General features: G+C 43.0%; 1 protein-coding gene across 2 annotated transcripts in view; it reads right to left on the bottom strand.

Annotated features, from left to right (window-relative positions):
* SPATA45 (spermatogenesis associated 45) overlaps positions 1 to 14,009 on the bottom strand; it is a 35,021-nt gene that overhangs the window by 11,666 nt on the left and 9,346 nt on the right. Inside the window, exon 2 of one of the 2 annotated variants that reach the window (XM_086342338.1) lies at positions 4,900 to 5,025. The exons of the other annotated variant lie outside the window; for it this stretch is intronic. The gene's annotated coding sequence lies outside the window, so the exon portion shown is untranslated. The remainder of the gene's footprint in view (positions 1 to 4,899; positions 5,026 to 14,009) is intronic. 2 annotated transcript variants of the gene reach the window in all.

Consider the following 14,009-nt stretch of genomic DNA (forward strand, 5'->3'; position numbering starts at 1 on the left):
GCTCGCTCTCTGCCTTCTTGTTTCAGCTATCATAAGTGTGCCGTTTTCCTCATATTTTTAGGGTCACATGCGGTGTTTCTTGCATTTTGGTGCTTTGCATTGATTTCACTGTGTAAAATGCCCATCAAGTTTCATGCTAAAGTACCATCTGCTGTTCCTAGACGGCAAGAAGGCTGTGATGTGCCTTATGTGTGTTAGATCAACCTTGCTTAAGAATGAATTATAGTGTTGTCAACTGTGAGTTCAACATCAATGAATCAACAACATATTTTGTGTCTCTAAATTGAAACACTCTAATAAAAACTATACATTGGTTGGTTGACAAAAATGCTGTGACCAGAGGCTGTGGTCACAGAGCCTCTGTATTTCCTCTAAGAGCCATGGCTCAGTATTTGCTAATTCAATGTTCAGGGCACTTTATAGAATATAACTACCAAAATACCAAGAATCAAATATATATATATTGAAAGCATATTACTATTTCTACAGGTATATTGGACTTCCCAAGTGGCTCAGTGGTAAAGAATCCGCCTGCCAATACAGGAGATGTGGGTTCAATCCCTGGGTCAGGAAGATCCCCTAAGAGAAGGAAATGGTAACCCACTCCAGTAGTCTTGCCTGGAAAAATCCCATGGACAGAGGAGCCTGGCTGGCTACAGTCCACGGGGTTGCATGGGGTCGTGTCTGACTTAGTGACTAAACAACAACAACAGGTATTATAAATTACCTTCAACATACAGCAACTCAGAGCCTATTTGAAGTCCACTGGTGTGGCTCAGCCTACTGATATGTTACCCTGGCAATGGAATATTACAATTTGTGCCATTCTGGCTTTGTTCTAGTCATAGAATCCTAGTTAAGAGAAGTTTTAAAGTCAGAGAGACCATTTAGTTATCAGACATATGTCCTTGAATAAATTACTCTATCTCTCTTAATATCAGTTTCTCCATCTGTAAAATAGGACAAAGATATCTATATCATGAAGCTGTGTTTGTGTGTATGTGGTCGAAAGAGAGAGGAGCTGGAACTGTTAAAAATCAAAAACAAAAACCCTAAATGGCATCACTTGTGCTAAAGCCCATGATGCCAAACCTACATTTAATGCCTAATATAATTGCAGCTTCCACCCCTACCAGAAATGCAATTTTAATCAACTTGTCTGGAATTTTCAATAAAGTGAACTGCCACGGGAGTCCTCTCCATCACCCAGAGGAAGAAAAGATAACCTTTGCTTTTCTCTCCCCTCATTCCCCTGATCTAAAGCAACTTTTTTTTTCCTTTTGCTAATAGCTCCCTTTCCCACCTTCCTTCCTATAAAAGCCTTCCATTTTGTACAACTCCCCAAGTGCCCTTCTAGTTGCTAGATGGAATGCCTCCCAGTTCGTGAATTGCCTAATAAAGCCAATTTCATTTGCAAATTTGTTTGGCTAAATTTTGTGTTTTTTTTTTTTTAACAGAGTTAAATGAGATATGCATATAAAGCTCTTTTCAGTGTGCCTAGCATCAATTTATTATATGCACTGACATTTCTTGAGCACCTACTTTGGGTCTGTTGCTGTTCTGTGCACTGAGGGCAAATAGGTACCTGCCCCCAAGTAGCTTCAGGTCTAATGGTTTGTGGTAGATGAGATCAGATCAGATCAGTCGCTCAGTCATGTCCGACTCTTTGTGACCCCATGAATCGCAGCACGCCAGGCTTCCCTGTCCATCACCAACTCCCGGAGTTCACTCAGACTCACGTCCATTGAGTCAGTGATGCCATCCAACCATCTCATCCTCTGTCGTCCCCTTCTCCTCTTGCTCCCAATCCCTCCCAGCATCAGAGTCTTTTCCAATGAATCAACTCTTTGCATGAGGTGGCCAAAGTACTGGAGTTTCAGCTTTAGCATCATTCCTTCCAAAGAAATCCCAGGGCTGATCTCCTTCAGAATGGACTGGTTGGATGTCCTTGCAGTCCAAGGTTTGTGGTAAGTACTTAGTAAATTGTTGCTATTTTTTTTTATTGATTTTATTAAAACTTCCTGTTTCACTTGGGTAATTATTTTATTTGTATGCTTTTTTCTCAGATGAGGAAGTCTCCAGCTTCTTAAAAATAAAAAAAAACCTTCAGAAATACATTTCAGAAATACAAAAGTCAAAATTTCTTTTTTTTTCTGTTTTTTTTTTAATTGAAGTATAGTTGATTCACAGTATTGTGCCAATCTCTGCTGTACAGCAAAGTGACTCAGTTATATACACACATTCTTTATGGTTTATTACAGGGTATTGAACATAATTCCTGTGCTATACATTAAGACCTTGTTGTTTATCCATTCGAAAGGCAGAAGTTTGTATCTACCAACTCCACCCTCCCAGTCCATCCCTCTCCCTCAGTCCCAATCCCTTTGGCCACCACAAGTCTGATCTCCGTGAGTCTGCTGCTGTTTTGTAAATAGGTTCTTTTGTGCCGTGTTTTAGAGCCCACGTATAGGTGTATCATATGGTATTTATCTTTCTGACTTTCTCCACTTAGTATGATAATCTCCAGTTGCATTCATGTTGCTGCAAATAGCATTATTTTGTTCTTTTTTGTGGCCAGCAGTATTCCATTGTGTATATGTGCCACATCTTCTTTATCCGTCCGTCAGTGGACATTTAAGGTGTTTCTGTGTCCGTCCGTCAGTGGACATTTAAGGTGTTTCTGTGTTTTGGTTATTGTGAGTAGAGCTGCTATGAACGTAGTTGTGCATTGTCAGGAAGCATTTAACAGGAGGCTTCCTGTCGATCTGTCAGGAATCCTCTGTTCCTTATTAATTCCTGAATATTCAGGAATTTGGAGGAGAGGCAAGCCTCTCCCAGGGCTGAGGGCTCCAGGCATTTCCTTCGTTAGTTTTTCAATACGGTGATAAGTACCCTCTTCCTCCTTGTGAACCATAAGGTAAAAGTGATTGTTTACAACTCTCTCTCTAATATGGATCGCCTATGTATTGTAAGTCTGGAATTTTAATCTTTATCTTTGTCGAGAATAACTACCTTGTAAGACAATATATATGCCCACACCATGTTGATTAAAACACCTTTGCTCCATCAGAGCTTTGGTCCCCGTGTCTTGCTTTCTTTCTCTCTCTCTCTCTAAGGCTGATTTTCTGGAGCACAGAGACCCATCTTGCTCACTCTCCTGCCCAGGCTTCTAAGACCCTCTCGAGAAGGCACACTGTGCTTTCAACCCCCTCGAGAGGGCACCAGGTATCTTCGTGAGCGACGCAAGCCCTGTGTCAAAGGATTTTATTGGTTTTCTGCGTAAACCAAGGAATATCAGCCTCTCTTTCTCTCTCCTTTACTTTCTTACCATTGACTCTGGGCCACCAGGTTCCGGTCCATTAAAGGACCTCAACAGTGCATGTATCTTTCTGAATTGTGGTTTTGTCCAGGTATATTCCTAGGAGTGGGATTGCTGGATTATACGGTAATTCTATTTAGTTTTCTGAAGAACCTCTGCACTGTTTTCTGCAGTGGCAGCACTGGCAGTATAGGAGGGTTCCCTTTTCTCTACACCCTTTCCAGCACTTGTTACTTGCAGGCCAAAAGCTATCATTTCTTCACCCGTTTACAGAAATTAGTGATAGAAGAAAGACTGGTGTTGAAGAAACCAGTTCACAATGCTAGAGAAATTAATTACTTAAAGAACTATATCAAGGGTCAGCAAAAGAAACTAAATCACCTAACTCTAATGAGATTAGAGTACAAAAATCATTAAGACCAACACAGGGCAGTTGCTAAAGATAAGAAAGTGTTTTTTTTTTTTTTTCATTTTTTTTAAAACAAAGCTCCCAGATATGCAAAAGACTTAAGAGATCTCACCAGTTGGGCACAATCCAGGTACCTGAGGGTAGGGGCTATATTCAAATCCTCCGTTCTCAGACTGCAATCTGGAGGAAGATTTCTATGTCTTTGAACTTCAGCTTCCTTAGCTGTTAAGTGGGGTGGATGTCAGTATTGTGATGATTAAACAACAGACGAAAGGACTTATAAACTATAACGTACAATCCAAGCATCATGAGTTCTTCTAAAATGTACAATAGATTAGATTTTTAATTCATAAAGTTACGTATGCTGTGCCCAAGAGTAACATTCTATCTACAACACAGTTATTTGTAACATAAGAAACCCAAGTGGGGACTTCCCTGATGGTACAGTGGATAGGAATCCCCCTGCCAATGCAGGGGACATGGGTTCCATCCCAGGTCTGGGAAGGTCACACATGCCCCAGGGCAACTGAAGCCCACGTGGGTAACTTCTGAACCCCACACGCCCTAGTCTGTGCTCCTGCAACAGGAGAAGCCACCACAATGAGAAGCTCATGCACCACAACAAAAAAATAGCAACCCCCCCCACCTCTCCTCCCCGGCTCATCTCAACTAGAGAAACCCTGCGCATATCAACGAGGACCCAGCACAACCAAGAAATAAATAATTTTTTTTTTAAAAGGAAAGAAACCCAATTGAAATAATTTTTTTTTCCGCTGTACCACGTGATATGTGGATTCTTCGTTCCCCAGCCAGGGATCGAACTTGCATCCCCTGCATTGGAAGGCAGGTTCTTAACCACTGGGTCACCAGGGAAGTCCCTGAAATAATTCTTAAGCCAACACATTTTCTTTGCTCAAAGATTACTCTCCCAGCAAGTTTCAGGCTATATTCTAGAGTATCCCATTTTTATTTTCTTAGACTTGCTAGGGTTTGCTGCCCTCTTTGGCAACCCACTCCAGTACTCTTGCCTGGAAAATCCCATGGATGGAGGGGCCTGGTGGGCTGCAGTCCATGGGGTCGCTAGGAGTCGGACACGACTGAGCGACTTCACTTTCACTTTTCACTTTCATGCATTGGAGAAGGAAATGGCAACCCACTCCAGTGTTCTTACCTGGAGAATCCCAGGGAGGGGGAGCCTGGTGGGCTGCCGTCTATGGGGTCGCACAGAGTCGGACACGACTGAAGCGACTTAGCAGCAGCAGCAGCTGCCCTCTTTAAATTATCAAACTAAATAAACCTGGAAGGAAATAATCAAGAAAAACAGTGTTTATTTGAGATCAAAGAATTGCAATTTGGGACACACAGTTTCAGGCAGCAACACAAACAGTATCATGTGGGGAGTAAAAGTCAGTGGCTTTTAAAGGAAAAAGGAGGAGGTTTGTATTAGTGATTTTTCCCTCTAGTGGTTTGCTGAGGCTATTACCAGAGGGCGGTAAAAGTGCATTACCATGACGTTTCAGGTCCTCTTGCAGAGTCCTTTGAGTATTTGTGGTTTGACTCAGTTTACGGTGTGTCTGGGTAAGGATGTGCATAAGATCCACCTCCTTAATGGCCTCTTGACTCCATTTAAAAACCCCTTGACATAAGTAAAGAGTGGGACACGACTGAGTGACTGAACTGAACTGAACTGATATAAGTAAATGCATTTTATTTCACATTTCATATTTTCCCCTTTTCATCCAGATTTGTCTCTGAAAGCATCACTGACTTCTAGACCTGCTTTGTCTCACATCACTGGGATGAACTTCTCCCAGAAAATTAGATTTCATGCCAGGGGGAATTTTTAATTTCTGCTGGCTATTTCAGAGAGTCAGTGTCATAAGGATTAGGCCACATCTGACCAATAGGGAAGTACTCAGGAAAAGACTTGGGCAATTTCATCACCCAGAAACTTCATTGTTACTTGAATGTTCAAGTGAATAAACCTTCAGTTCAGTTGTTCAGTCATGTCCGACTCTTTGCAACACCATGGACTGCAGCACGCTAGGCCTCCCTGTCCATCACCAACTCCAAGCTTGCTCAAATTCCACTGAGTTGGTGATGCCATGCAACCATCTCATCCTCTATCATCCCTGTCTCCTCCTGCCCTCAATCTTTCCCAGCATCAGGGTCTTTTCCAATGAGTCAGTTCTTCACATCAGGTGGCCAAAGTATTTGAGCTTCAGCTTCAGCATCAGTCCTTCCAATAATTGATTTCCTTTAGTATTGACTGGTTGGATCTCCTTGCAGCCCAAGGCACTCTCAAGAGTCTTCTCTAACACCACATTTCAAAAGCATAAATTCTTTGGCACTCAGCTTTCTTTATGGTCCAACTTTCACATCCATACATGACTACTGGAAAAACCATAGCTTTGACTAAGATGGACCTTTGTTGGCAAAGTAATGTCTCTGTTTTTTAATATGCTGTCTAGCTTGGTCATAGCTTTTCTTCCAAGGAGCAAGCGTCATCTAATTTCATGGCTGCAGTCACCTTCTGCAGTGATTTTGGAGTCCAAGAAAACAGTGTCTCACTGTTTCCATCGTTTCCGCATCTATTTGCCGTAAAGTGATAGGACCAGATGCCATTAGCCTTACTATCATTTCAATCCATGGAGAGACCACAGTCTTGGTATTTGTAGAAGCTTTGCAGCAGGTCTGAGTGAGGAGCAGCGTAAGTCTAACTACAAGCACACATAGCAAAATTCTAATAATCATAAATAATATTTGAAGTCCTGATCTTATCTAAGTGCCCAGAGCTGAAGACAGCCAGCTGAAAACGTTGATAGGGAACAGAGAAGCTTTGTGCTATTTTTCTAACGTTTCAAGTTCTACTTCAGATTCACCAGAAAGTTTGTGTGTGTGTGTCTGTATGTTTTTAATATTTATTTATTTGGCTGCACCAGGTCTTAGGTGTGGCCCTTGGGATCTTTACTTGAGGCATGTGAACTCTTAGTCATGGCTGTGGGACCTAGTTCCCTGACCAGGGATCAAACCCGGGCCTTCTGCATTGGGAGCATAGTGTCTTAGCCACTGGACTATCAGGGAAGTTCCGAAATTCACTGCAAGTGTTAATCTAGGTGCAGCAGGAGGTGTTGGCTAGGGCATTCTATCAACGGCTGCCCCATGCTGCAAGGAGATAGTGAAGCCCTATTTGATTATCTAATACAACTCTCACTGGGGAGCCAGGGATTCCCATTGTTGTTGGGCCAAACCTCAAGTGGTAGATTTTGTTAATTTAGCCGTGGTCCAACAGGTCTGTATGGACGGCACCAGTTCAAGGAACAAATCCTTTTACATGGCAATCAATGGAGAGTATGCGAGGGTATAAAAAGCGGGCAGCCGAGTCTCATCTCGACCAATGAGATTTTGGCTGGATTTCTTTCTCTAACAAGAACTTGAAGTTAAGTGAAATGCTATCGTATAAAAAGGCATTATCCTGTCACATACCAGCTGTGTAAACATTCATAAGTCCATGGTTCTCCTTTGTAATCACAAACAAAGGTGGACCTTGAAGGAGAACATAGTCTCCAGTCAAGAGTGTGATTATTCACGTTTCCATTGACAGGTTATGAACTTAGGGATATGTTCTAGCCATGGGTCATGCAGCCATTAAAGCCTATTAAGGGGCTAGCCAACAACCATCTGGCCCCGGTGCAGCAAAATGCTTAACACAGACTTGTGAGGTCACATTTCTTACAAATTTTGGTCAGCCATTTGCTTCTCGACAGAGGTAAAAGAAAAAAGAAGATCCAAGCAGGTGAAATGTTAGAGGAACAGGACTTGAGAGAAATGTTTTGTAACAGTGTCAAACAGAAACAGAGTAGAGACCATGATCTTATCATTTTACCCTGTAGACAACTTTTACCTCGATAGAGGTAAAAGAAAAAAGAAGATCCAAGCAGGTGAAATGTTAGAGGAACAGGACTTGAGAGAAATGTTTTGTAACAGTGTCAAACAGAAACAGAGTAGAGACCATGATCTTATCGTTTTACCCTGTAGACAACTTTAAGGGCTAAGTGCTTAAAATCTACCAGACCAAGGAGAAATTGGTGATGAGGTGTATAACTAGGCTTCCCTGGTGGCTAGGATGGTGAAGAATCTGCCTGCAAAGCAAGAGACCCAGGTTCAACTCCTGTGTTGGGAAGATCCCCTGGAGAAGAGAATGGCAACCCATTCCAGCATTCTTGCCTGGAGAATTCCATGGACCGAGGAGCCTGATGGGATGCAGGCCATTGTGTCCGACTGTGTTGGATACGACCGAGAGACTAACTTTTCACTTTAGTGTGTGTGTATGTACCAGCCTGATTCTGAATATTGGGGAAGCTGTGAGCATCAGAGATTATCTGCTTCACTTTCTAGTTAATTTCCAACATGATTAAGTGACTAACACACATAAGTAGACTGTCCTTAAATCTGGAAGATTGAGGTCATGGAAACATATCCCACCCTCAGAGAGAAGTCCTCCAGCCTCTATAGTTTGAGAATAGATCACTAGAAGAATATCTCCCCATTTGCCAGAAAAGTGCCCTCGAGGAAGGTAAAAAAATTCAACTAACATTAAACAAATTCCAACAAAATGCTGACCGGTCATCATCTTGGACATAGTAAAGTCACTAAGTGATATTCTGAGACCACCAGCCAACTGAATAGGCCTTCTTTACCAAGGATATTGAAGTAGTATAATTAAACTCAGTAAATTTATCAGTACAGTAGAGCAGCTCTTTTATGAAAAGGCTCAGTAATGAGGTTAGAGTAGTGTGTATGTCCCTGGAGAAGGAAGTGGCAACCCACTCCAGTATTCTTGGCTGAAGAATTCCATGAACAGAGGAGCCCGGTGGGCTATAGTCTATGGCATCACAAAGAGTCGGACATGACTGAGAGACTAACTTTTCACTTTAGTATGTGTGTATATATCAGCCTGCTTCTGAATATTGGGAAAGCTGTGAGCATCAGACAATATCTGCTTCACTTTCTAGTTAATTTTCATTTTATTTCTCCAGTCACTTCACAAGTCCAGTTGGGCACTGGAGCCTTTGTAAGATGAGAAACACGGGAATTCCCAGTGGTTAGGACTCCATGCTTCCAATGCTGGGGCCCGGGTTCAATACCTGGTTGGTGAACTGGGATTCCCACAAGGTGTGTGGTGCACCCAAAAAGAAGAGAAACATGAATCCAAAAATTTGCACCTTCCAGCGTTGTAGGACAAGACTTAGTTGAAAGTGCCTGTTATGGTTCTTTTCATCTAGGATATAAAGAATCTTTAAAAAAATTTTTTTTAATTAAAAAAATAATCTTTTTGAAGATGTTATTTCCAGTAGATGAAACCACCTGCTTATAGAATACGATGTGTGTAGTCTCGTCTCTGAGGAGCACCCTGTGGACAGATTGTGCTATGAGGGCATGTTTTTTATCTAAGGCTCTGATTAGTCCATGGCAATAATGAAGCATGTCTCCTTTAATTAGTTGAATATATCAAGAGCAGAGAGAGACAATGATTTCAAGTGGTGACAGACTGCTTCCCAAAGGAAGTATAGAGTAGGCCAGACCCCACAGACTTGCTTCATAATATGGCCAGTGGAATGTATTCCCTGGTCACCATGCAGTTCTGAGAGCACAGCCCACGTAGGTGTAACCTTTTCTCTTTTTAAAAAAAATATGTATTCATGTATTTTTGGTTGCCCTGCGTCTTTGTTGCTGCACTTTGGCTTTCTCCAGCTTCAGAAAGCGAAGCAGGGGCTCTCTCTAGCTGGGAATGGGCTTCTCGTGGCGGTGGCTTCTCTTGTTGTGGAGCAGGGCTCTGGGCGTGTGGGCTTCGGTAGTTATGGAGCACCGGGCTTGTTGCTCCGAGGCAGTGGACTCTGTCCAGACCAGGGATCGAACCCATGTTCTCTACATTGGCAGGTGGATTCTTATCACTGTACCACTGGAGAAGTGCCTAACCTTTTCTAACAATATTTCTACATTCTTCAATCTAATGAGGAAACATACATATCATAACAAGCACAAATTCATAGCCTTGGGAAGGAGACAACTGAATTAAATCCATTTGCCATATCTTAAAAGGCCCTTTGTGGTGGTGGTGGTTTAGTTGCTAAGTAGTGTCCGACTCTTGCCACTCTACAGACCACCAGGCTCCTCTCTCCATGGGATTTCCCAGGCAAGAATATTGGAGTGGTTGCCATTTCCTACTCCAGAGGATCTTCCAGACCCAGAATCAAACCCATGAACCTACATCTCCTGCATTTCAGGCAGATTCTTTAACCCTGAGCCACTGGGGAGCAAATCAAAATATCCAGGGACAGTTTGGATAGTTTTCCTGGTTTTTTTAAGGATGAAGAGCACAAGCTAACTGTGCCTCCTTAGAGGCCTTAAAAATATCTCCTGGATCTTCCCTGGTGATGCAGTAGATAAGAATCTGCCTCCCAATGCAGGGGACACAATTTTAATCTTTGGTCCAGGAAGACCCCCATATGCCGCAGAGCAATTAAGCCTGCTCATCACAGCTAAAGAGCCTGTGCTCTAGAGCCCGAGTGCTGTAACTACTGAAGCCCACGTGCCTAGAGCCTGTGCTCTGCATTAAGAGAAGCCACAGAAGTGAGAAGCCCTCCCACTGCAACAAAGAGTAGCTCCTGCCTGCCAAAATTAGAGAAAGTCCACACAGAAAGCAACAACGACATGGCACACCCAACAGTAAATAAATAAAACAATCAATTAATCAAAAAAAAAATTCCCCAACAGTATTGTCTCATTTATCACAGCCCAGTGGATCATCTGATGAGTCATTGCCATCAGGAGTCTTTACATGGACTCTGGCAAGACAGGTCTTCTTTGAGGGTGGCAGAATCTCTATCCTCTTCCTTGGATTTCTTCATAGGGAAAATGGATGTAAAACAAGGGCTGGTGCAGGGACTGTGGGGTCTTGTGTCTTATATTCCCTTGTGATTGAAGTGAAGCGAAGAGAAAGTTGCTCAGTCGTGTCCAACTCTTTGCAACCCCATGGACTATACAGTCCATGGAATTCTCCAGGCCAGAATACTGGAGTGGGTAGCCGTTCCCTTCTCCAGGGGATCTTCCCAACCCAGGGATCTAACCCCGGTCTCCTGCATTGCAGGCGGGTTCTTTACCAGCTGAGCCTCGAGGGAAATTCCTGCCCAGGCCTCAGGAGTTAAAGGATATTGATTAATGTTTGGAAGAAGTTTACCAGGATCAATTTGAATTTGAATTGGGGGAGCTGGATGAATCCACGCAATGTCAGTTATAGACTTTGCCCAGCATTTCTCAGGGACTTCTTTGAAGAGTTTTAACTTTCTGTTCTTTCAAGCTTGTCCTAAAGGGCAAAAACTGCTAATAATAGAACTGAGGAGCTGGAATGCCATGAGTTGTCCAGGGAGCTGAATCAATCTCGAGAATAATCTCCCATTTTGAGAAAAAGAGATGACAATGTGATATTGTTGCAGTAAAAAGGAAGAAAAGAGGAATGAGGCTTTTTTCTTTCCCTTTCCTGACAACAAAGAAGATAAAGAGAATAGTGAGCAGGCCTGAACACTCATAGTTTTTTTTTAACTGCTCCTAACTGCATATCTGGAACTAAGTTTGCTTTTCTGCCCTCTAACTGCAGGATCTACACTTTGCACCTATTTCCCTTTGACTCTAGGCTAAATACATCTTGTATCTGGTGTTTACCCTTACAACACCCTTCGCCTTGTAGTTACATATCAAAAAGAAGGCCTCAGAACTACTGAAGTGCCAGACTCACAGGATTACTGATGCCAGTCTATGACTGTCTTTGTAAAGGGCAGGAGGAAGAAATCAAGATCCAAACACTTTTTTTCCTCATCACCGACTCCTGACTGCGAGCCCTCGTCTTATATAAGCCCCTAGACTCCTTGTGGAGGCAGGAGATGGGGAGGAACAGTTCCTGCCGCACGAGCCTACTGTGTTTCCCCTCTCCACCAGCTGAGAAATAAAGCCACCTTTCTATTTCCTCCAAACTCTGCTTCTGCACTTTTTATTCGGCTTCAGTGAGCAGAAAAAGCCAAGATTTTGCCCAGCAACAATATTTCTCTAAAAAGGTCTCTTTCTGGGAAGTTGACAGGAGCAGAACTGACCAGACGTAAGGAATGATTGTCCTGGAGGGAGCCCAATTGGAAAGGGAAGGGAGTGGACTTGTAAACTATGGAGGGTTTTCAGGATATTCTCATCATTTGAATTATCTCAGTGCTCGGAGGAAAGGGTTGTTTGAGATTGGTGGGGTTGAGCACAGAAAGTGTGACTCCAGGGTCAGTGAAGACAAGAAGGAGCTCACTTCTAATCATAAGTGAATTGTCGCCCAGTTTGTTCTTGGAGCAAGCACAGTCCATAAGAAGAACTAAAGGCTTAACTTGGGACGATTGTTTAAAGTGTTTTAGTTTAAGGCAATCCTTTTTCCAATGGTCAGGCTTCTGATTCAAATGGCAGACATTTTTAGAGTTTGAAGGCTTTTGATTTAGTTTGTTGAAGCCTCTGGGAGGAGTCTGATAGCTGTTGAACCAGTAAATTTATGATTTTAGTGGTCTTTAGTTTATTTGAATTGTGAATGAAAAAAGTGAAAATGTTAGTTGCTTAGTCGTGTCCAACTCTTTGAGACCCCATGGAGCCCGCCAGGTTCCTCTATGGAATGCTCCAGGCAAGAATCCTGGAGTGTGTAGCCATTTCCTTCTCCAGGAGATCTTCCTGACCCAAGAATAGAATATTAGTCTCCCGCATTGCAGGTAGAGTCCAATAGGTTTGACAAATTAACCAAATCAGGAGTTGCCATGATTTCTCAATTAAGTCAGGCTCACTTTGCCCGAATTGAGATCGTCACCTGGGCCATATATCAACATGGAGTTAAAGACTCTATTATCTAAAGAGTCTAACAATTTCAAGTCTGTTGTAATATCATGCACAGGTTTGTTAGTCCTTGAGTGCATGCTTTGATTTTATTCCAATCAACAGGTTTTAGGTTGGCCTGAGAAATGGTTTTATATAAAATTTTTCTATTTCTTGGGCTTTAGGGCTATCAGCTGGCAGGATACATTGCAGATCCTTTAAAGGAGGATTCCAGCCAGCTTTAGCCATCCAGTGTTGGGCCTGACCCCCCAACAAAACTAATAAAAGATCAGGAAACAAAGGCTCATAGGTTTGAATGACAATGTTAAATTCCTTTGTAAAATGGTGAGGGTCTGCAGTTACATCAGAAAGTTCTTTGACTATAGCTAGCAACTCTTAGTCCAAAGTATATAACGTACATTTTAAAAGGTGCCCTCATCACTAGGCTTCGATTTAAATGTACGGATTTTCTATTCATTTTTCAGCTGCGCTACACAGCTTGCGGGATCTTAGTTCTCTGCCCAGGGATGCAACCCGTGCCCCCTGCAATGGAAGCGGGGAGTCCTAACCACTGGACTGCCAGGGAATTCCCTAAACGTTGAGTTTGAATTGGTTGAATGAAAGAGATTGGGGGTGGAGGCTGAAGAAGGGGGCCTCGAGGTTTGAGGGGTTAGCTGGGAGTTCAGCAAGGGAAGGAGGGAGATGGGGGTAGATGCAGAGGACAGATTTGAGCAGGAACGGATGACAGAATTATAAGTCTTTTGTAATTGTGAAATCTTTTCAGAAAGTTTAGAATTTGTATCTTGGAAGGAAGTTGTTTTGCTGTATCTCACTGTTCGTTGAACCCAGGGTAGGCAAGGCACGAGCAGGGAAGCAGGTAAAAACCTCAAGGAGCTGTAGATATTTATTCTCTTCTGACTGCTAGAGCAGCCATTGCACCAGAACGTCGTATTCTCTCCTCTCGAGGTTGACCCAGCAGACGCAGCCATAATGTACCCTCAAGGGCTTGTAAGGTGGAGCTTATATACACAGAACAAACCCGGCCCGTGGCCAAGCGGGTTCATTGTGATACGCATGCGCGGTGCTACAAATGAGCTCAGCCATTACATAATCATTTACCAAACATGGGGCGAGAGCGAGAGGCTGTTGGGTGAGAGCCTGACCACCGCCATCTTGGCTAGCTTGGTCTTTCCCTACGGATTGGGTTTCCCTGATAGCTCAGTTGGTAGAGAATCTGCCTGCAACGCAGGAGACCCCTATTCCATTCCTGGGTCGGGAAGACCCCCTGGAGAAGAGAGAGGCTACCCACTTCAGTATTCTGGCCTGGAGAACTCAAACAGACCTCAAAGAGTCAGATACCGAGGGACTCTCACTTAACAGATTGGGGATCAA

Source organism: Bos grunniens, chromosome 16, assembly GCF_055505025.1.
Source record: "Bos grunniens cultivar Pamir isolate PY7600 chromosome 16, Bosgru_T2T1.0, whole genome shotgun sequence".
In the NCBI taxonomy this organism is placed as follows: domain Eukaryota; kingdom Metazoa; phylum Chordata; class Mammalia; order Artiodactyla; family Bovidae; genus Bos; species Bos grunniens.